The sequence below is a fragment of the Monodon monoceros genome, unplaced genomic scaffold, assembly GCF_005190385.1.
Source record: "Monodon monoceros isolate NGI ecotype Baffin Bay Population unplaced genomic scaffold, NGI_Narwhal_1 Super_Scaffold_1, whole genome shotgun sequence".
NCBI classification, from domain to species: domain Eukaryota; kingdom Metazoa; phylum Chordata; class Mammalia; order Artiodactyla; family Monodontidae; genus Monodon; species Monodon monoceros.
In genome coordinates this window covers 9,068,795-9,093,586 of record NW_021703765.1, presented here as the reverse complement: position 1 = coordinate 9,093,586, position 24,792 = coordinate 9,068,795, and the positions used below count along the sequence as shown (strand labels likewise).

At 35.0% G+C, this 24,792-nt stretch overlaps 1 long non-coding RNA gene across 1 annotated transcript in view; it reads right to left on the bottom strand.

Annotated features, from left to right (window-relative positions):
• Positions 1-14,642: 14,642 nt before the first annotated feature.
• The window catches only part of LOC114899927, a 57,847-nt gene continuing 47,697 nt past the window's right edge, over positions 14,643-24,792 (bottom strand). The window contains exons 2-3 of the long non-coding RNA XR_003794662.1: positions 23,151-23,199; positions 14,643-14,706 (exon numbers count right to left, since the gene is read on the bottom strand). This is a non-coding gene — a long non-coding RNA (uncharacterized LOC114899927). The remainder of the gene's footprint in view (positions 14,707-23,150; positions 23,200-24,792) is intronic.

Sequence of the window (24,792 nt, the reverse complement as noted above, 5' to 3'; positions counted from 1 at the left end):
AAATTTAATTCAGAGACTTTCTAAAAATTTGATAAATCTGCACCTCATTTTTCCTCTACATTGTGATAGCTCATTGGCTTATTATGTAGTACATGTACCTAAGATTGAATAAGTAAATTCTGCAAATAACGTTATGAGATGTGATAATAATGCTTTCGTGTAAAAATATATATTGTTTTCAACCAACCTTCTAATCCACTCATAGTCCAGCTGTTCTGCACTTATAGGGCTTAAAGTGTGAGTGAGGACAGGACAGATGTGCCCTGTATCCCTCAATGACACACAGGGAGAAACTAGACTCCTTTATTGTCATCCTTGTGCACCAAGAAATGAATGCTTACCTGATTGCCTGCTGTGGTATCACCATAATGTTCCTCTGAACCAGACAATCTCTAACCTAACTAAACATATACAAGAAAACGAGTCTTTTTTTTTTTTTTTTTTTTACGGTAAGAGAGATTTTATTTATTTTTCAGATTTTTTCAAGTTACATTTATACAGGTTTAATTTACATACAAGAAATTTCACCCTTTTAATGCTACAGATTGAGGAATTTTGACAAACTTGTACAGGGCTCCTTGTGTTTTTTATTTGAATTTTATTTTTTTATACAGTAGGTTCTTATTAGTCATCCATATTATACATATCAGTGTATATATTTCAATCCTAATCTCCCAATTCATCCCACCACCACCCCGCTGCCACTGCTTTCCCACTTTGGTGTCCATACGTTTGTTCTCTACATCCGTGTCTCAATTTCTTTACTGAAAACCAGTTCATCTGTACCATTCTTAGGTTCCACATATATGAGTTAATAAACGATATTTGTTTTTCTCTTTCTGACTTACTTCACACTGTATGACAGTCTCTAAATTCATCCACGTCTATACAAATAAACCAATTTCGTGCCGTTTTATGGCTGAGTAATATTCCATTGTATATATGTACCACATCTTATTTATCCATTCGTCTGTCGATGGGCATTTAGGTTGCTTCCATGACCTGGCTATTGGAAATAGTGCTGCAGTGAACACTGGAGGGCATGTGTCTTTTTGAATTATGGTTTTGTCTGGGTATATGCCCAGTAGTGGGATTGCTGGGTCATATGGTAGTTCTATTTTTAGTTTTTTAAGGAACCTCCATACTGTTCTCCATAGGGGCTGTATCAATTTACATTCCCACCAACACTGCAAGAGAGTTACCATTTCTCCACACCCTCTCTAGCATTTCTTCTTTGTAGATTTTCTGATGGTGCCCATTCTAACTGGTGTGAGGTGATACCGTATTGTAGGTTCGATTTGCATTTCTCTAATAATTAGTGATGTTGAGCAGCTTTTCATGTGCTTCTTGGCCATCTGTATGTCTTCTTTGGAGAAATGTCTAGGTCTTCTGCCGATTTTTTGATTGGGTTGTTTTTTTTAATATTGAGCTGCATGAGCTGTTTATATACTTTGGAGATTAATCCATTGTCTGCTGATTCGTTTGCAAATATTTTCTCCCATTCTGAGGGTTGTCTTTTCATCTTCTTTGCAGTTTCCTTTGCTGTGCAAAAGTGTTTAAGTTTCATTAGGTCCCGTTTGTTTATTTTTGTTTTTATTTCCATTACTCTAGGAGGTGAATCAAAAAAGATCTTGCTGTGATTTATGTCAAAGAGTGTTCTTCCTATGTTTCCCTCTAAGGTTTTATAGTGTCCAGTCTTACATTTAGGTCTTTAATCCATTTTGAGGTTATTTTTTGTATGCTGTTAGGGAGTGTTCTAATTTCACTCTTTTACATGTAGCTGCCCAGTTTTTCCAGCACCATTTATTGAAGAGGCTGTCTTTTCTCCATTGTATATCCTTGCCTCCTTTGTCATAGATTAGTTGACCATAGGTGCGTGGGTTTATCTCTGGGCTTTCTATCCTTTTCCATTGATCTATATTTCTGTTTCTGTGCCAGTAACATATTGTCTTGATTACTGTAGCTTTTTAGTATAGTCTGAAGTCAGGGGCCCTGATTCCTCCAGCTCCATTTTTTCCCCTGAAGATTGCTTTGGCTATTCAGGGTCTTTTTTGTCTCCATACAAATTTTAAGATTTTTTGTTCTAGTTCTGTAAAAAATGCCATTGGTAATTTCATAGAGATTGCATTGAATCTGGAGATTGCTTTGGGTCGTACAGTCACTTTCACAATGTTGATTCTTCCAATCTAACAACATGGTATATCTCTCCACCTGTTGGTATCTTTAATTCCTTTCAACAGTGTCTTGCAGTTTTCAGCATACAGGTCTTTTTTCTCTTTAGGTAGTTATATTCCTAGGTATTTTATTCTTTTTATTTCAATGGTAAATGGGAGTGTTTCCTTAATTTCTCTTTTGGATTTTTCATCATTACTATATAGGAATGCAAGAGATTTCTGTGCATTAATTTTGTATCCTGCAACTTTACCAAATTCATTGATTAGCTCTAGTAGTGGCATCTTTAGGATTCTCTAAGTATAGTATCTTGTCATCTGCAAACAGTGACAATTTTACTTCTCTTCTAATTTGGATTCCTTTTATTTATTTTTCTTCTCTGATTGCCATGGCTAGGACTCCCAAAACTATGTTGAATAATAGTGGAGAGAGTGGACATCCTTGTCTTGCTACTGATCTTAGAGGAAATGCTTTCAGTTTTTAACTAATGAGAATGATGTTTGCTGTGGGTTTGTCATATATGGCCTTTATTATGTTGAGGTAGGTTGCCTCTGTGCCCCGTTTCTGGAGAGTTTTTATCGTAAATGTGTATTGAATTTTGTCAAAAGCTTTTTCTGCATCTATTGAGATGATCATATGGTTTTTCTTCTTTAATTCGTTAATGTGGTGTATCACATTGATTGATTTGTGTGTATTGAAGAATCCTTGCATCTCTGGGATAAATCCCACTTGATCATGGTGTATGATCCTTTTAATGTGTTGTTAGATTCTGTTTGCTACTATTTTGTTGAGGATCTTTGCATCTATATTCATCAGTGATATTGGTCTGTAATTTTCTTTTTTTGTAGTATCTTTGTCTGTTTTTGGTATCAGGGTGATGGTGGCCTCATAGAATGAATTTGGGAGTGTTCCTTCCTCCACCGTTTTTTGGAAGAGTTTGAGAAGGATGGGTGTTAGCTCTTCTCTAAAGTTTTGATAGAATTCACCTGTGAAGCCATCTGGTCCTGGACTTTCGTTTTTTGGAAGATTTTTAATCACAGTTTCAATTTCATGACTTGTGATTGGTCTGTTCATATTTTCTATTTCTTCCTGGTTCAGTCTTGGAAGTTTATACCTTTCTAAGAATTTGTCCATTTCTTCCAGGTTGTCCATTTTATTGGTATAGAGTTGTAAGTAGTAGTCTCTTAGGATGCTTTGTATTTCTGTGGTGTCTGTTGTAACTTCTCCTTTTTCATTTCTAATTTTATTGATTTGAGTCCTCTCCCTCTTTTTTGATGAGTCTGGTTAATGGTTTTTCAGTTTTGTTTATATTCTCAAAGAACCAGCTTTTAGTTTTATTGATTTTTGCTATTGTTTTCTGTGTTTCTATTTCATTTATTTCTGCTCTGATATTTATGATTTCTTTCCTTCTGCTAACTTTGGGTATGTTTGTTCTTCTTTTTTTAGTTCCTTTAGGTGTAAGGTTATATTGCTTATTTGAGCTTTTTCTTGTTTCTTGAGGTAGGCTTGTATACCTCTAAACTACCCTGTTAGAACTGCTTTTGCTGCATCCCATAGGTTTTGTATTGTCGTGCTTTCATTGTCATTTGCCTCTAGGTATTTTTGATTTCATATTTGATTTCTTCAGTGATCTCTTGGTTATTTAGTAACGTATTGTTTAGCGTCCATGTGTTTGTGTTTTTTACGTTTTTTTCCCTGTCATTGATTTCTAATCTCATAGCATTGTGGTCAGAAAAGATGTTTGATATGATTTCAATTTTCTTAAATTTACTGAGGCTTGATTTGTGATCCAGGATGTGATCTATCCTGGAGAATGTTCCATGCGCACTTGAGAAGAAAGTGTAATCTGCTCTTTTGGGATGTAATGTCTTATAAGTATCAGTTAAGTCTATCTGGTCTGTTGTGTCATTTAAAGATTGTGTGTCCTAATTAATTTTCTGTTTGGATGATCTGTCGATTGGTTTAAGTGAGGTGTTAAAACCCCTACTATTATTGTGTTACTGTCGATTTCCTCTTTTATAGCTGTTAGCAATTGCCTTATGTATTGATGTGCACCTATGTTGGGTGCATATATATTTATAATTGTTGTATCTTCTTCTTGGTTTGATCCCTTGTTCATTATGTAGTGTTCTTCCTTTTCTCTTGTAACATTCTTTATATTGAAGTCTATTTTATCTGATATGAGTATTGCTACTCTAGCTTTCTTTTGATTTCCATTTGCATGGAATATCTTTTTCCATCCTCACTTTCAGTCTGTATGTGTCCCTAGATCTGAAATGGGTCTCTTGTAGACAGCATATATATCGGTCCTGTGTTTTTAATCTATTCAACAAGCCTGTGTCTTTTGGTTGGAGCATTTAATCCGTTCATGTTTAAGGTAATTATCGATATGTATGTTCCTATTACCATTTTCTTAATTGTTTTGGGTTTGTTTTTGTGGGTCCTTTAATTCTCTTGTGTTTCCCACTTACAGAAATTCCTTTAACATTTGTTGTAGAGCTGGTTTGGTGGTTCTGAATTTCCTTAGCTTTTGCTTGTCTGTAAAGCTTTTGATTTCTCCATCAAATCTGAATGAGATCCTTGCTGGGTAGAGTAATCTTGGTTGTAGGTTCTTCCCTTTCATCACTTTAAGTATATCAATCATGCCACTCGCTTCTGGCTTGTAGAGTTTCTGCTGAGAAATCAGCTATTAACCTTATGGGAGTTTCCTTGCATGTTATTTGTCATTCTTCCCTTGCTGCTTTTAATAATTTTTCTTTGTCTTTAATTTTTGCCAATTTGATTACTATGTGTCTCAGTGTGTTTCTCCTTGGGTTTATCCTGTATGGGATTCTCTGCACTTCCTGGACTTGGGTGGCTATTTCCTTTCCCATGTTAGGGAAGTTTTCGACTACAACCTCTTCAAATATTTTCTTGGGTCCTTTCTCTCTCCCTTCTCTTTCTGGGACCCCTATAATGCTAATGTTGTTGCGTTTAATGTTGTCCCAGAGGTCTCATGCTGTCTACATTTCTTTTCATTCTTTTTTCTTTGTTCTGTTCCGCAGCAATGAATTCCACCATTCTGTCCAGGTCACTTATCCATTCTTCCTCAGTTATTCTGCTATTTATTTCTTCTAGTGTATTTTTCTTTTTAGTTATGGTGTTGTTCATCTCTGTTTGTACTTTAGTTCTTCTAGATCTTTTTTAATAATTTCTTGCATCTTCTCGAGCTTTGCCTCCATTGTTTTTCCGAGGTCCTGGATCATCTTCACTATCATTCTGAATTCTTTTTCTGGAAGGTTGCCTATCTCCAATTCATTTTGGTTTTTTTCTGTGTGTGTGTTTTTTTTTTTCCTGTGGTTTTATCTTGTTCCTTCATCTGGTACGTAGCCCTCTGCCTTTTCATCTTGTCTATCATTCTGTGAATGTTGTTTTTGTTCCACAGGCTGCAGGATTGTAGTTCTTCTTGCTTCTTCCGTCTGCTCTGTGCTAGTGTCAGAGGGTCTCCTGCAGAGGCAGGAGGTGACTGTGGCTCACTGCAGGGACAAGGACACTGGCAGAAGAAGGTCTGGGAAGTACCCCTTGGCATGAGCCCTCCCAGTCTGCCATTAGCTACACCAAACAATCTGAATCCTACAAGATCTTTTTTGATACACCTCCTGCTAGTGTTGGAGCGTCTCCTGCAGAGACGGAAGGTGGCTGTGGCTCACTGTGAGGACAAGGACACTAGCAGCAGAAGTTCTGGCAAGTACTCCTTGGCGTTAGCCCTCCCAGAGTCCGCCATTAGCCCCACCAAAGAGCTGGGTTGGCTCCAATGTTGGGTCACCTCAGGACAAACAACCAAGTGTCTTCTTTTAAACTTGATAATTTATGAGGGCTAAGGGTGTTGCTTTGTAAACTTATTCCAAAAGTCTTGCAGTTCTTCAGGATATTTCATCAAATAGTTTTCTTAATAATCTCCTTATGTTCACTCAATACACTTAGTGATGGAGTACTTTTTTATTTAAATGTGGGTTTCATTGTTGGAAGGGAATAAGGAAAACTCATTTTTATGACATGCTTATTATGTGCCAAGTACATTCCTTTTACATTAATGTCTAAATCTGTTCCTCATGGAAAACCTTTAATGTACATATTATTTACTTTTTCACACATGATGAAACTAAGGTTCAGAGATTTTTAAAAGCATACTCTAATTCATCCAGCAGAACAGGAATTCAAATTCTAGGCTGTCCCTAAAGTTCATGCTCTTAAGTAATCTGAAGTCGGGCAAGTGAAAATTATATTTTTCAAAGGCAGCGTTTGAATGTGGTACAGTGCAACATTGTGTTACATGGTTCTAAACATGGAACAAGTTCTGAAGTCAACAACTTTTCACACGTCTTGAATAGCACCATCATGGATTCTCAAATCTTCCTGAACCATAAATCCCCATTAATAAATGGCGGCCATGTGCGCACACACACACATTCTTGCATATTCTATCAGGAAGTATACTAATTCTGGATTAGGGATCCTTGAAATAAATGAACAGTATCCAAAGGCATTTAATTTCAAAAGACATCGCTGATTTATCTTGTCTGTCTTGAAAGATCATGTTCATTCCTAGTCACAGTTTAAATAGACTCTATACTTGATACAATCTGTAGAAAAATGTTTACTACTCAAAATTCATTGTCTTCATGATTCATCAACAGTCTTTAGCATTGTTTGTTCACCTTCAGTTTCTGCTACTGTTTACTAATAGTTTGGGAAAGGAAGTGGGGTGCTCTACCGCCAATATTATTATCTGTATTTTCTTATGGTTTCTTGTGAAGTTCAGGTATAGGAGGTGGTTGAAACTAATAGCTAAATGAGCTATGATGGTTTTGCTGTGGATTTCATCAATCCAATACTTTAATGCCATTAATATAGATAGTTGAGAGCTATATAAACATCCACCTTGCAAATGGATTTAAGTTTTAGAGATTTTAGAGCCATCAGAAATTACATACATCTTCCAACCCACTAATATGGACTGGTGTCATAGAGTGGGGCTAGACCATCATTGAAATATATTAAATAAGACAAAGAAGACACGTTTTTCAGGCTTAAGAAGATACACTCTTGATTTTTGTTTTTAATATTATTTATTTTTGGCTGCATTGGGTCTTAGTTGAGGTACATGGGATCTTTCATTGTGGTGCATGGGCTTTTCTCTAGTTGTGGCACTCGGTCTCCAGAGCATGTGGGCTCAGTAGTTGCTGCATGCAGGCTTAGTTGCCCCGTGGCATGTGGGATCTTAGTTCCCCGACCAGGGATTGAACCTGCATCCCCTGCATTGAAAGGTGGATTCTCAACCACCGGGCCACCAGGGAAATCCCCTGGGATATACACTATTGTTGATTATCAGCAAACTAAATTAAATGTCAGCTCATCTCAATGTATAAAAATACCATCATCATTATCACAACTTACATACCTCTTCTGTTGTTCTGGTTTAGTATTAAAAAAAAAAAAAGTTCAGCTCTACCAGTGTTATCGTGGGAGCACAAATGAGCCATGGGTAAGACAGAGATAGATTCTAAGTACTAGCAACATTGCTATCATGCTGTTAACATACTCTGTCTCTCTCTGTAGGGTAGAAATATGTCAGTGCTGTTGGTTTTGCCAACATCCTACTCATATCACCAATCTTTGACGTTACAGCTAAAAAAAAAACAATGCTCATGAAGTATTATCAGCCTCATTCCTTAATCAGTAGCTGAAAATGTTGAACCTTTTCACAATGATCTTAAAATTGAGCTTATTCGAATAGGTTTTAATAACTTACCTTTCTTTTTTTTTTTGTGGTATGCGGGCCTCTCACTGTTGTGGCCTCTCCCATTGCGGAGCACAGGCTCCAGGCTCGCAGGCTCAGTGGCCATGGCTCATGGGTCCAGCTGCTCCGTGGCATGTGGGATCTTCCCGGACCGGGGCATGAACCCATGTCCCCTGCATCAGCAGGCAGACTCTCAACCACTGCGCCACCAGGGAAGCCCCATAACTTACCATTTTTAAGTAATTTGTGTGTGTGGTGGTGTGGGCAGCCCTATGAGCTTTATGACTGATGGTAAGAATTTAACTTGTCTTAAATGCATTCTTACTCTACTGTGAAATTTCTCTTCTATTTCACTTGATGGAAATATACTTATTGAGATTATAAAACCTAAGTAGCACAGAAAGGAATTTCTAATCTTTCTTTTCTTGCCTCCTTTTCACTTATGTTTTACACACTTAAAATATTTTAAGAAAAATAAGTATAAAGAAAATATGATCCTACTCTATTTTTAATGCATTTCTGAGAGGTACTGCTATTTTTCTCTTCTATCATAACACACTCTGGGATCACGGTATTTAATTTCTCTGATCTCTCTGCTGTTTCAGTTTAGCATCACAGCTCCACATTGTGTTGGCTGAAGATCATTTGATCTTTTTTTTTTTTCCATATTCACCCCTTCCACATTGTCCCATTTCTAAGTCTGTTGGCTGAAGATCATTCGATCTTTTATTTTTTTCCATACTCACCGCTTCCACATTGTCCCATTTCTAAGTCATAAGTATTGAATTATTATTAACACTTTCAAGCTGTTTTTTAAAACAATAGGCATGGTGATGTGAGGGCTTTCTATCTTTGGAGAGAAAAGAAAAAAGCTAACTAGAAAATACAGCTCTGTATCTCCAGGACCATATATAGAGAGTTAATGTAAGCAGTGAGTTAGTGAGAACTTGTGAATAAAGGAATAAGAGAAAGAAAAAAAGATGTAAAGGTATCATGATTTTTTTTTTTATTATGGGAACTATTTCAGTGTCCATAAATTGTACAGTACTTAATGGGAATGAAATAATTCACTTGGGACCATGTACATTTACCTGAAGAAAACAAAATATCCTTTACTGCAAGATATCTGTGTGTCCAGCTGGAAAGCTCAAAGGAAAGAGGAGGTTACTTCTTATATACCAGTCTGCATTGGGTGCTGCTGGTTGAGAGAGTGTCTTCTCCATCTGATCATTCAGGGACCCAGGCCCGTGGTGTGCAGTTGCCTTCAACTGGTTATTTCTAAGGCTTCTAGGGTCCTCAGAGTTCCAGCCTGCACAAGGCAGGAAAAGAGCTTGGCGGAAGGTGTTTGAGAAGTTGTGCGGGTTTTGTCTGGGAGTAATGACGTTCCCATCGTTGAAAACATAGTTACAAGGATGTTGATGCTTACATGCAAGCAAACCTGGGTGATGTGGTCTAGCCACGCACTTGGAAAGGGGAGAAAATTCTTACGTAGAGAGCTGGCCGTCTCTAGAGATGTTTCTGAGAGTACCTTATTAGCCTCTTTAATCATCTTCTTACATAACTAAAAGAATAAACCTGTTTAAAGAACAAAAAAGATGCCAAATCACAATCAATACATTTTGTCTATATAGTTTTGCTATGTCTCTCTTTAGAGATTCACTGAATGCGTGAATATTGTTTTTAATATGTACTTTTTTATTTTACCCAGAGACAAAGTAGTATAATTATGTTTCTTGAGTTTATGTCTTTTCTTCTTAATTCAATTATCAAGCCTTTGGAGGCAAGAGGATTTTTTTCCTCTTTATATGCATAATGGCAAAGATTGAGGCATGCAGTAATAATCTCTAAATGTAACTGAATTATTCAGAGCTTCTTATTTTATTTTTCAAAGAGAAAATCAGACTTAAGGGCTATTTATAATCCTTCAATGTGCTTATGAACTTAAGTGACATCTGCTGATATTAGAAGTTACCTTTAATCAGGGTGGGGTTCCATGATTAAAACACTAATTTTTGCTGATACGCTGCTAATCAAGGATTAAATTACAATTCAGCAGAACAAATTTAGTCATCGAAAGAAACAGAAATGCCTGCAACATAAAAAGGAGACTATACCATTCAGCTGAACAGTTTATTTTGTAGCTTCATAATGGGTCCTCTGATCAGGTCTAGGGCAGAGATTCCTGTTCACTCTGCATCATGGCACACAGATAACGATAACGTAAAAGGCAAGGTTTTTCATGTCCACTTAAGTCTGGCCTAGCTGCTCTGTCCTGTGCATACCTAGTGTTTTAGGAGTCTAGATGGGAATTTCTTGTGTTGAAAACAATTCCAATTTCTTACCATTGAGATGCTAAATAGATACCATCACAAAAATGTTTGGGTGCTATGTCATAATTTTAGGAAAGAAAATAAAAAATCTTATACTGACATACATTTCTTGTTTTTGTTGAATAGGTGATAGTAATGGAGAAACATACTCAAAATTCTCCATCCGTTGCTATACAGTAAACAATAAAATTAAATAGTAAGTTTAAAATTTAACCTAAACTTGTTGAGACTCATTGTCACAGGATGGCATGATTACCTTGTAAAGTTGTTTTCCTGTCTTAGCATGACTTATTTGATAGAGACCCAGGCATAATAAAGATTAGAAAGTTTTCTGTGCTGTTGGTTCAGCAGAAATGGAGAGGTGATTTGTCATTATAAACCATATTGTTGATACTCAGAAATTTTTTTTTCCTTACTGAGAATATGAGTTGCCTAATGGTAGCATCTGTTGGCCCAGTAGGCAGGCAATGGGCTGGAAGTGATGCCAGCTTGGATGCATGAACCCCTGGCAGCTCTTGAGTGGAGAGCTGGCCCAGGCACCCTCAGGGGGTTAATAGTTCAGGCTCTCCAGGACCAGAACGTGAAAACAGTGGATTTCTTGTGTGTGTGTGTGTATGTAGCTTGTGGGATGCATAGACAGCAGGCGCAGCTGTTCAGAAGCTACAAAGTACCTGCTGCCATGAACTTCATGATGGTTTATAAGGAGGGAGTTACTGAAAGATTTGAGCATTGCTCTATGTCATTTCAGGTCTCAGAAAGGGACTCCATGTATTTACTGACAGTAATGATACCAACAATTCCTGAAATTCAGTAAATTATATAACAAATATTAGAATGAATTATTTACATTAAAATGTATGCCTAACAAGCAATTTTGTAATGTATCTTTTTGTTTATATTGAGACTAAAAGAGAGCATATTTACTCATATGTTAATCTATTTTAGCATGCAAAGTGATAAATATAACATTGTTCCTTTGTATAAGCATGTGTAGATGAAATAGGATTATTCTATTCACATAAATATGACCATCGTTTTATAAATTAAAATACCGCCTGTTTACCTCATGAATCAAAAAGTACAGGCTTAATTAATTTTTGTTAGTCCTGTGTGATGTTCCATTGTATAGCATTGTGTATTTAGTCATTTCTCTATTGAAAAATATTTTTCAATTTTTAAACAATTGTTGCTTGCTTTTTGTCACCTTCACTATAATCAGTTTTCAATATACACTCTTGAGCTTATATTTTATATTCTAGCATTTTTATTTCTTTTGGGAAGTTTTCCCAAATAGAATTTCCTGATTATTTTCTGTTTTTGCACATCCTTGTCAAGACTAGTTATCAATTGGTGTTTTGTTTTCTTTTTTAATTTTGGCAAGCTGGTAAGTAAAATTATAATACCACTGTTACTTTAATTAACGTTTCTGTATTATCTAATGGAGTTAAACCTATATTCGTATAGGTATTATCTATATAAATCAACTCTTCTGAGAGTTTCCTCGTCATGGGCTTTTTAAAAAATTTCATTTTAGCCCTTTTTTAAAAAAATAAATTTATTTTTTTATTTATTTTTGACTGCGTTGGGTCTTCATTGCTACCCACGGGCTTTCTCTAGTTGTGGAGAGCGGGGACTACTCTTCATTGCTTCATTTTATACAAACTATTTCTAAAGAATAATGTATACCATTTACTAGTTTAATGTATTACATATCTATTTTTTCTTTTGCTTTGTTTATGGTATATTTCTCCATGCAAATATATTATGTGTAATTTGTAGTTAAACTACTGTTCCCCTTTATGACAACTCTATTCTCTGAATAGCTTAGAAACCCCCAGCCCCCCAATGTTATAGAAATATTCTCCTAAACATTTTTTGTTACTTATTTTAAAGATGTTTATATCTAATCTACAATTGACGTGAAACCTATTTTTCTATATTTTTACAAGGTGAAGGGCTAATTTTCTTATTTCTCTTTGAGCAGCTACTCTTAACCACTACACAATGCTATATACTATATTGGGATCATTTCCTAGACTCTCTATCCTGTTCAACTAATCCATCCATTTTTTTCTTAATACCATATCATTTAATACAGTCACTCATATTATAATTTAGTATCCTTTAAAGTAAGCACTTTCCATTTTTATTTTAATTTAAATTATCTTATATTCTGATTAGAATTATAATAAGTTTATATGAACATTTAAATAATTAAATCATGACTGATTTCTCTGTTAAGGACCTCTTACTTTATATTCATTCAATAAGATTTGATAACTATCTTTGTCTTCATATATATCCTATACTTTTCCGATTTAATTTATTCAGGGATATTTTACACATTTTTCCATTTTTATTAAAATGTAATTTCCATTTGAAATTCAAAAAGATTCTTGCTAATGCATTAAAACTGTTGATTTCTGTATATGCAGCTAGTCTTCAGCCACATTAAAAATATCTAGTTCATCATGTTTGCAGAGAAGTCTTTTCTAAATTTATAATCATAGGGGGCTTCCCTGGTGGCACAGTGGTTGAGAGTCCACCTGCCGATGCAGGGGACAAGAGTTCGTGCCCCGGTCCGGGAAGATCCCACATGCCGTGGAGCTGCTAGGCCCATGAGCCATGGCCACTGAGCCTACACATCTAGAGCCTGTGCTCTGCAACGGGAGAGGCCACAATAGTGAGAGGACTGTGTACCGCAAAAAAAAAAAAATAAAATTATAATCATAAAATGCAGTTAAATTTATTTTGCTAAACATTAATTTTCTTACCTTATTGCACTGGCTAGAACCCCCAAAATAATACCAAAAATCTCTGGTGAGTTTTATTCTTGATTTTACTGAACCTGGATTTAGCAATTTATTATTTGGTATGCTATCTTTTGGAGAACTTTAGCTAATATTCTTTATAATATTTCATTGTTTTATCTATATTCTGATGCTACTGATTTTTAAGCTGGGAATAACTTGTATTTTTTCTCTTCTATTGGTGTAAATATATTGAATAAACATTAGTATAATGTTTATAGATAATATTGTTACATGTGAAGTTTAGAAGTTACATGGATACTGCATGTATAGAATACTAATGTAAAGAAAGCACTAAGATGAGCAGGAATTTATATACAATTTAAAACAAAGATGTTTTGATTTTATCTCAGAATGATAAATCTCAAACAATTTAAGTTCTATAAAGCTTTCAGCCTTGTCAGATGGTCTATGCGTTGAGGAACAAAAGTACTTAGTTTGGAGTTATTTAAAACATTAAAAGCCACTATACGATTTAAAATAAATAAAGGTTTATAACCTCATCCCACAAAATAACTTTTAGGTTTTAAGTAATTTTACAAATTATTCTAGCTTCAGCAAGTATTAGAAGATTCTCCATTATATTAAAGAATGTTGGAGAATTTTGTTAAGATTCTTAAACTTTGTTTCAGATTTGCTTCAAATTCTGAAAAGGTATTTTTGCATCAAATCTTCTTAAAAGGAATTCAATATTGCTGTCTCACTCTCTGTGACAAAATATTCATATATATATATACATTTATATGTATATATTTTTTAAGTTTTAATTATCAATTCCACATTCTTTTAAAACTTTTAGTTTAAAACTTAAGTACTATGGAAGAATTTTCTCAGCAGAATGGAGATTTTCTCCATTAAATAGTTATTTCACACCCAATGTTCTGTCCTGTTTCAAAAATCCTTTCTTGAATTTTATATAACTCTTTTAAAAAATGAAGCTTCTAAAAGGCTACATTTTAAGTCATTCTTCAATACAGCAGACATATATTAAAGTGTGAGCAATTTCTTTGAAAAAAATCAGACTCATTCAAACCATTCTGGTGATTCAAATGGATTGATACTCAGAGAATATAACTGTGTGGAGGATGTAGAATAGTTTTTGAACCAGTTATAAATATTTATAAATGAATTGTGAGGGAGATCTTTACGAAGAAAATGAAATGTGTTGCCATTGGCTAAATACCATTCTCTTTGTTAATTATAAACATTGAGGGTTCTGTAGGTTTCATTCATGTTTAACCTAATCCCTGGATAAGCAAGATATATGACAAATCGTAGTTCTGAAATATTGAAAACACTGTGACATTTTTATTTTCCCTTAAGCATGAAGTGTACATTAATAGGTAATTTTAAGAAAGAAATAATGCAATTAAGCACTTAAATCATCTTTTCCTAAATCACATGTTTGGAATTTGGAATTAAAAAAACAAAAACAAGAGCAAAAACAAAATCATGGTTAGTCATGTTGTTGAAGTTTGCAATTACCCAAAGCAAAGAATTGTTTACTTTAAATCTTAACCTCCACATCCTGGTAGGCAGAGCAAAGTCAGTGTCTCACAGTCTCTCTTCACGTTATTTTGTCTTTGCTCCCAAAAATCTTAACTCTGATTATGTGCTGTAGAAATAAAACAGATATAAAATCAGTTCAAAAACAATGCCCCAAGCCAGTGAAAACAAGTGGAACATTTTTTTTCAGAGAGAACATTTAAAATGTTGCACTAAATCAACTAAATAATGTAAAGATAATAGCATATTGCTACTCTCATTTGCTACTCTAATTGTTCCACATTTATGGAGTTCTGCCCTGGGTAGTTTTAATAGCAGTTGTTAACCACTGTCATTAATCAGCAACCTTATTACAGTTCAAAATGGAATTGTAATTGAAACACTTGAACAAGTTAAAATTGACAATAAACTTACAGTCGGATAGGATTTGCTTAATGAACTTGATGTAATAAAATTTTAATTGTTGTTGAGCATTTACAGGATATATTGCCTAAAAGTTTTAAAATTTATAATTAACCCATAACAATTCAAGGGAGGAAGTTCATACCAGAAAGCAAAAGGCAAGTTACAATTAAACATAACATTATTCCTAATTTTATGGAAATAGTAATGATTTTCCTCTTCCTGCAGTCTTCCACTCTTCTATTTTTTTTCTTCTTTTCTTGATAGGTGAATTTTTTTTTTTTTTTTGCTGCCTGTGAGATGTAATTTGTGTGGCAAGAAGAAATCTTGCTTAACTCCACATATCTTATTCACTGGCCACAATGTCTGAATATTTATGAGCATACATTATACCCAAATTATTAGATCTTAGAGTCAAATGTATGGGATCTGTTTCTCCACACACCACATTCACGTTTAATACCTGTGGGCACCAGTATCTGTATCTATAAAATAGCAATAGCTATCTGTTTGTTGTGAGAATCAGAGTAGATGGTAAACATATAATAAATGTTACTTTATTATTATTTAAAGTTTGGAATTTCCACTTAAGTGATCTCATTTAATCTTTAAAATAAATTAAATCTGAGTAGGTATTTTCAGGTGATTGTCAAGAAACTAGCTGATTAACTGAATAGGACCCATATTAGGTAGCTGGTGACCTAGCAGGATTGAGATGTAAGTTGTGAATAAAAAAACCCAATCTTTAGAGTATGAAACACAAGGTCTGACCATGCAGAGCACTGCAGAATTGTTCTTGGTTAGCAGGGTGGAAAGTGAGGTTTGTAGTCCACAAAAGAATATAGAGTTGGGGGCTTCCCTGGTGGCGCAGTGGTTGAGAGTCCGCCTGCCGATGCAGGGGACACGGGTTCGTGCCCTGGTCTGGGAAGATCCCACATGCCGCGGAGCGGCTGGGCCCGTGAGCCATGGCCGCTGAGCCTGCGCGTCCGGAGCCTGTGCTCCGCAACGGGAGAGGCCACAACAGTGAGAGGCCCGCGTACCGCAAAAAAAAAAAAAAAAGAATATAGAGTTGCTGAAAGTGAATCCAAAATGTCTGAAAAGAAGGTATATATTGAAAGCTGTTCATTCATTCATTCATTCCTTATTTAGCAATGTCCCCCACCCCCTTCCTAGAACACAGAAACTCAGCTGACTTTAAAAATGTGGGAAACATGCCTTGTTTGCCTGAGGGAAGAAAGGTTAAACAGATAAGCTTTTGATCAAATATTTATGATTATGTTTCTTAAATACCTTTCTGAAACTCTCCATAGTCTAGAAAATAGACTTCACTAGAAGACTGTACTTAATATGTCATTTTTCTTTTTAATTTACAAAAGTATTACATGAACCATTTTCTTTAAAGTTTTTTCAAGCAATGTTTAGTCACCTACATGCAGTAAATGCAATTGATTCTCTTTACAGAGATATACACTCCTCCTACTTCTGTGCCCCTTTCCAGATAAAACTCCTAACAGTTTGTTCAAGAGAGAACTTCCTTGTCTCTTGGGAAGCTCTCTCTACCTCTGATTTTGCTTACATTGTTATAAATAAATAATATGTAAACAAATACTTTGTAATACATTTTGTAAACAAATTTGCTGAGTTTGGTGATTTGACTCTCTCCTTTAAATATATATCTTGGGAAGTTTTCATGTCAATACAGTATTTTTTTAATGTGATATATGTGTGTGTGTGTGTGTGTATTTATATATAATACTGTGTAACATAATTCATTTAAGCACTCCCATAAAGATGGCACTAAGTTTGCTTCCATTTTTCAGATGCTGCTCATCCACATCCTTACCTTTGAGCATAAGCATAAGCCTTTCTGTAGTGTATACTTCAGAAGCAAAATTACTCATCTTAATGGTGTTTATATCATAATTCTGACAGATGTAGCCATATTCTCTAAAAAAGTAATTAACAGTCCACAACCCCATGAAAGTATATCATTATGTATTTCACTAACAATGGATATTATTCATGTATTTTAATATTTGCCAATCCAATAGAAAATTATTTTAATTGATGCTTCAATTTGTGTTTTCTCAATTATTAGTGATCTGAAGCATATTTTTGCACTTGATTATTTGTATTTTTATATTTTGTGCAATACTATTAAAACCGGAATTATATTGTTTTGTTTTTTTATTGATATTTAGCCTTTTTTATGTATCTATATATATTCTGAAAATCTTTTTCTTTATATGCTATGATTTTTATGTCTTTAACAGGAAAAGTTCTTCAACTTGATGATTATGAAAACACTGTCCAATAATCTTTATTTTCATAAACTTAAACTTTTCTTTTTTTTTTTTTGTGGTACGCGGGCCTCTCACTGTTGTGGCCTCTCCCATTGTGAAGCACTAGCTCCGGATGCGCAGGCTCAGCGGCCATGGCTCACGGGCCCAGCCGCTCCGCGGCATGTGGGATCTTCCCGGACCGGCGCACGAGCCCGTGCCCCTGCATCGGCAGGCGGACTCTCAACCACTGCACCACCAGGGAAGCCCCCTTTTAAATATAGGCATTTAATCCATCTAGAAATTATATCTTTGGTTGCTGAAGATAGAGAGTACATTATTAGCCAGTTGTCTGAGATACAATTATTGAATATATCATTTTATCAGTAAAATGAAAGGACATTTCATCACATACTAAGAATCCTATGGACCCTATGTTGTGTCATATTGATTTACTTAAATATTTATGAACGAAACAATGTTTTAATTAGGAAAGATTTGTGATTACCTCATAGGTAACAACTCATTCATTTTGTTTTACAAAGTTTTCATAGTTATTCATGCTCATTATATCTTCCCATTGAATTTTAGTATAAGCTGACTGAGTTATTCATAAAATATTTTTGGTTTATTTTGGTTAGCTTATTTCGAGAAAACTGACTTCTTTACATTAAGAATCTTCCCATCCAGAAACATACATGTCTCTCCATTTGGTTACATTGTCTCTCATGCATTTCGATAGCATTTAATATATAATTCCCATGGGTATGACAGCTCTTATGAGGTATCTTCCAAAGTACTTGAGTGATCTGTGTGCTCTAGTCTTTCCTTGTTTGTTGGTTCTTTCAGTTGTCTATATTTGCACCTCACTTTATGGTGTTTGATTTTTCTCAAAAAATGTGACAGATTTTGGATGTTTGCTCATCTTTTCATTTTACTCTGCATGAAAATCATGATGTTCTATTAAATGAAGTGTCCATAATTTGGTTACTTGGTATCATATATCTCTTTATTACTGAAAATATTTATTTGGACATAGATTTTAAATCTTCTTAAAGTGTGTCTTAATGGATAGCTTCATTTTACTTTCATCTGTTTTCTATTCATCTCAATTTTGAATCACATATGATCAAGCACTTTTCATTTACTTTGGAGCTCCTAAAAATACTATAGACAATTTATTATTTTCTCAGGAATAAGTATATTTTTAGAAAGAAGCTCTTTATATTTAATGCTATTTTTGTCTCTTTTGTACTTTGCAGATTCTTTTAGGCTTCATATTCCTGTTGATTATTTTGAAGTGCTGCAAATACATTTCAGCTTACACTTTCTCATAAATATTGTGGGTGGCTTTTATTTAGATTACTTCAGTTTTTACAGCTGGTATAAGAATCTTATTCCTTTGAGCTGAGATATGAGGATTACATTAAATGAATTTTTATTGTCAGTTTAAACAATTAGTATCAAGAAGAGGACTAACCTGGATTCATGAGATATTTTGTAAAGCAATTTTCTCTACATTGAAACTTCATGAGCAGAGGCAAATGTTTCCATATTTGATTATTTTAATGTCTCTTCTGTATTCAAAGTATAGGCTAAGATTTTGAGATTCCATTTCTGCTTCTTTTATTGCAGATTCAGGAAAGTGACTAGTTCTCTTAAGATGTACCCCTCTCACAGCAAATGTACGTCTGTGTAAGGGTGGATGTGAGACAGCAGTTGGAAGCTGCATAGATGGGAATTTGCCAAAAAGTTTTATCTTTGGTGGACTTAGCACACCCCTACAGAGCACATCTGCTGCTGGTTTACAAAGTTAACATGATCACAAATGTGCTTTGTTTATCCTAAAGTCTTGTCTTCATCTGTCACATCTAAAAGTAAGTCAGAATGCTCAGCTTTTCAGGAAAGTAGTGTCCTTGATTGGAGTAAAGTCATGTGCCAGAACTACATTGTTTAGCACTTAGCCCTGCTATTCATTGGCTTAATATTTGTTGTGTTTATGGTTAATTTTTCATTCTTGGTAAGTAACTTGGAAGTTTTCTGATCTACATAAAATTGTCTTCAAATGGATTCAGGCTATATTTCCGAAGATTCACCTTTTCCTCTACCCCGGCTCTCCAAATAGCAGTCGTTTAAGTTATTTTGCATCAGTTTACTTATTTCCATAGCACACACTTAGGTGTACACACATTCTTTCTTGATTAACACTACCTGATCCCATCTATAATATATTTAGAATATATCAATATGTGTGTGTGTGTGTGTGTGTGTGTGTGTGTGTATTCACATATAGAACAAGATTAAATACAGGGAGATCATGTTAAAAGGACAATAAGTCAACAGTGAGATATTGAGTACCTTTTACATACTATGTGCACAGTAAAATAAAGAAGGAAAGAAGGGAGGGAGGGAGGGAGGAGAAAGAAAGAAAGAAAGAAAAAGAAAGAAAGAAAGGGAGAAAAATAAAACAGAGAGGGAGGGAGGGAGAGAGTAAGAAAGCGTGTAAGGACATAGATATATAGGTATATAGGCAGATAGATAAATAGATGATATCAGGCTGACTGCAAATGGGTATGAAGGATCTTTTAAAGTGATAGAAATGAATAGAATAATTCATTTTGGTGGTATTTGCACAGCTCTGTAAAGTAGCAAAATAAGCTTAGTGTATAATTTAAATGGGTGACTTTTATGGTATGCAAATTATTTCTTAATAAATCTGTTATTAAAAGATCACTTGAAATCTTGCAATAAATATATTAAAAATTAATAAATCTATTCAGTAAACAGAACTTTATTGAGTACACACCTCACACCAAGCATTGTGATAACGATTTTAGACTTGATCAGGAATAAAAGTGGTTATTAAAAGTTTTCAGTCCAGGGCTTCTCTGGTGGCACAGTGGTTGAGAGTCCGCCTGCCGATGCAGGGGACACGGGTTCTTGCCCCGGTCCGGGAAGATCCCACGTGCCGCAGAGCGGCTAGGCCCGTGAGCCACGGCCGCTAAGCCTGCGCTCCGCAACGGGAGAGGCCACAACAGTGAGAGGCCCACATACCGCAAAAAAAAAAAAAAAGCTTTCAGTCCAATAGAAGCCTACTGTTGAGCCTGTCAAAGGTTTTCCTCATTTCTTTCAGCAATTTGTCTTAATCTAGTACTTCCGTTTATCTTTTTCCATCTCACTGGTGAAATCCTTCATATGGTCAGAAAGTTTTGCACCTTTTCCACTAGTGCCTTAACCTATTAGTCACAGTTATTTTAAATTCCCTGGCTGACAGTTCCAGCATCTGGGTCATATCTGAGTCAGGTCCTATTGAATTTTTGTCTATTGATACTAGATTTCTTTTTTTTCTCCTTGATTTTTTGTCTTTCTGAAAAAGTTTGCCTGAAACACAGATAGTGTGTCTATTCATTCCTTGAAATGAACCTGTATTTTCTTTGCTATGCTTTTGAAGAGTATGAGAGTGGGGATTTGAGTCCATCTCATCAGGAGTTGAGCTGGGTTTGAGTTCTGTTGTTATAATGGCTTCCTACAATGAATCACTGGCTTCAAATTCTTCTAGCATTACCTTGCCCATAGGGTGGGGTCTAATTATCACAGGATTTTTCTTATTGTCCCCTTCACTCTCAGGGTTAGGCTAGTCCTTTGTGTCGGCAGCTCGAGAGGGTCTTTCTTTAACCTCTGACCCCTCTCCTGCAGTAGGGTGCTGTTGCCTGTTTCTGCTTCTAGTCTGGTGGAGGTGGGCAAAGAGGCAGTCTGTTGTCATGGTTCAGCCTCAGGCTTAGGAGGGTCCTGAGTCTCGAAAGAGGGACTTTTTCAGTAATCCTGACCTTCCCTGGTGCTTGGGTATCTCTGTGTGCTCAATATGTTGTCCTTTTCTCCACTCAGGGGTAGAGATTATTTTCTTCCTATTCTCTGCTCTATTCCTGGGAGTGATGTTTCTCTTCTCCATGAAAATTAAGACTTTTGACCCATATGCAAGAAGAATACAAATGAGATGTATTACTCTTTTCACTATGGTGTCTATTCTTTTCTTCTAGACTTTCCCATTTGAGAAGCTTTCTCCAATCTTTTATTGTGAATATTCTGTCAGGGTCCATGAATAGGTGCCAATACCACTTTTGCCCGCAATTTGCTGAGGTCCTATACTCTCATGGTCACCTACACTCAGCTTTTTGGAATTTATTTTTAAAAATTAGCTGAATTATTACTTGTTGCTTAAATAACAGTCCCTCTCCCTCCCAAGTTCATCTCCATGTGAATCAGTGTTGTCTCCAGAGAGATGGAAAAAAAAAAAATGTAAAGGAATAAAAAGATAGTAAACAATGTCAGTAAACTGAAGTCTATTCAGCAAAGAATGATGAGGATAATAAGATAACTAAAAATCAAGGTATAAAAGAAACAACAAATTAACTGGGGATATGTGATATGTGAGAAAATAGTTTCAAGAGATGATAGAGAACTCATGTGAATGTAAGGGTACATTTTGCCCATTCTGCCCATGTAGTTCAATGGAACAGAACAAAATATATAAATTTGAAATTGTGAGTATATTTTAATTAAATATAAACATTTTTCTAAATAATTCAAAGGAATGTTTTAGAATTTCATCACAGCATATTAATCAAGATTGGAAAAGTGCTTGTTACTGTTAACCTATGGAAAGGAAAGCAGGACTTGAATTTGCTGAGACAATTTTCAAACAAAATAAAAAGTATTAAAGTCTTTATGACTACATGACCAATTAATAGTCTGTGTGTCTCTAATAAAACACTATTTTTTAATAGACCTTATTATATTGTGCAAGTATATTAAAGATAGAGCCTTATCTCCTAAGACAAAGCATCTGTGAGTAGTGTTTTTTCCTGTTATTTTAATATGCTAGAAGCACAGTGGAATTTCCTGCTGTGGTTTCTTGCAATGCAATTTTAGGATAACCTTTGGTCACTGGAACATCCATCAAAAATAGGACAGACAGTAATTTCTCTTAACTCCAACTCATTAAGTCATCAGTTCTGACTAATCGGATTCTTAAAAAATAGTTTTCTAATGAACATTACTTTATATTGACCATGATAGAATATTTATGTAATTACTATTTAATCTAACATGTCACTCATAATTTTCTGTAGCATAATCTATTCTTCTCTTGAATAATGCAACACTTTGAAAACTAAACTAAATGATTCAGCTAAATACTATGATTCAGGACGTTATTTACCCTTGAATCTTCTTAGTCAGTGACTGACAGACTCTAGCCCTATTGCAATTCAGCATGTACTCTCACAGTGACTTCTGTATTATAAAATCAATATTTTCTATTCAGAATAAGAGTGGTTAACAAAGTTTAGCTTGAACAAATTTTCAAATCATACTAGGTAAATTTACTGATAATTTATGGAAGTGCAAATAGCAAATCTAAGTATTCTAGAGCAATGTAAACAATGTGTTAAATTTCCCTTGTAAAATGGACATAGTGCAGATAAAGGACAGAAATTCAGGACGTTTGGGTTTAACAAACATAGGCTCATTAAGTTTTACTATCAGAAGTTTATTGACATCCAGGATAATTTTGCCAAAATAAATAACACACTCAATTGCCCAAATAAGGGTGAAATGACAAATAGTGCCTACATCACTTCTGGAAATTTTCTTGTGTCAATGCATAATTAGAATTTTTTAAATGGTTACTTATACTAAAAGAGGAGTATCTGAAGTAGCAATCACATACTATAGCCAGACATAGAAATCATAAAACCGTTTAAGTCTAAACAATTAACTGCATACAGATACTTTATGATTTTGTGGGGGGAGAGTTGGGTAGATTGTTTTTACATTCTAAGTTTTTGTATGTGATAAAAAAAAAGAAACTTACTAGAATGATGCAAAGATGGTTCACGGAATCCAAGCAAGAGCTGACAAACCTGAATAGGGCAAAGGTGAAACCCAAGGTCACATCTTTCATTTTACTAATGGGAGTCAATGCACCTCCCCTATTGGACAGGTATCTGATGTTAACAGGATGTTAACATCTTACGACTCATGACTCAATGTGGATCAGCTTGAAACAATAACCCAGAGCTGAAGACCACCCTGTGTAGAAGGAGAGCAGTCACAAGAGTCAAGGAACTCGGCATAGATACAGATAATATCAATAGATCCTGAGATGGATCAATTGATTGAAAGATTTTTATTAATGTAAATTTTAATATATAGAAAGAAGTGCCTAAATACAAGTAATGTGTACATAATTTTATACATATTATCATTAATTAAATATTATTAAAGTGAATACCAGTAATCCACCATGCAGGTAAGAGATTTGATTGTGGGTAGATTCTCCTTTTATTATTGGGGTGTTAAACAGAATCCAAAATAAAGGCCATGCTTTGAATAGATCTCTAGACTATACACTCATAACCAGGTAACTGAAACATAAACTCTCTTGGTTTCCCTGAAATGCTGACTCTGACCTTAACCAAAACTTTCTTCATCTCAGCATGACCTTCCAGCTTCCTAGTCAATCCAATACAGACAAGTAAGCTGAGTGCTGCCACCCTAAAAGGAACATAAGTTTCTAGTAACCAAACACAAAACTATGTACTCCCTCATTCATGTCTGTAAACTGAGCAGTAACTGCTAAGAGCCAAGCTTCTTAACCACTTTTGGTTTTGAAATCCCCGTTCAGGAACAATCTGTTTCTTGCTCAACAGAATATTCATGTCAAGTGAAGCTCTCTGGATTTTCCTTAGAGAGAGGCAACCCTATCCTAAACTGCTTACATAGAGGTTTGCTTGATTTTCCTTTTTTAATTTGCTTCACCGACTACGCATATAACACTAAATAATATACATGTCTGCAGTTTTCATTTTTCTTTTTCTCATCATTATGTTCCTCGGTTCATCAGTATTGGTGTAATAGCTATATTTCTTTATAATTACTTTTTCCTGTGGCTTTACTAATTTTCACTCCAGCAGAGATATTCTTGTTGCTCTATATCCTGACCAACACTAGGTATTATTGGACTTTTTCCTTTTCAACTATTTTCCCTTCTTTTTGCAGAAAAGCTAAAAATCAAACCCAGGTTTGTTTGAATTAACTATTTCCCTCAGGGCAAAGCAGTTTCAGAATCCCGGTCCCTCACTTAGCCCTTTTGATTCTCATTCTCCATTATATTTTTGTTTTCTTTCTTAGTTTAATAGTTTCTTAGTATTTTGTCAATTCTTCAATGATTTTAAGTACTTGACATTTCGGAACACCCACTGTCAGATTTTTTAAATTGTATTCATTTGAGGGTTCAGCCAAATTAGTTACCTTGCCATTGCTAGGAATAGAAGTCCGGGCCTTTATTTTTCACCTTTGAACTTGATATAATTGTCAAGTCATGTAAGTAACTGTATACTTTTTTTGAATCTTCTATTTCATATGTATGGCAAGTGCCTTATAAATCCCTCCTACATTATTTTTTATAAGAGCCTTGTTGGGATACAATTCACACACCATAAAATTCACCAATT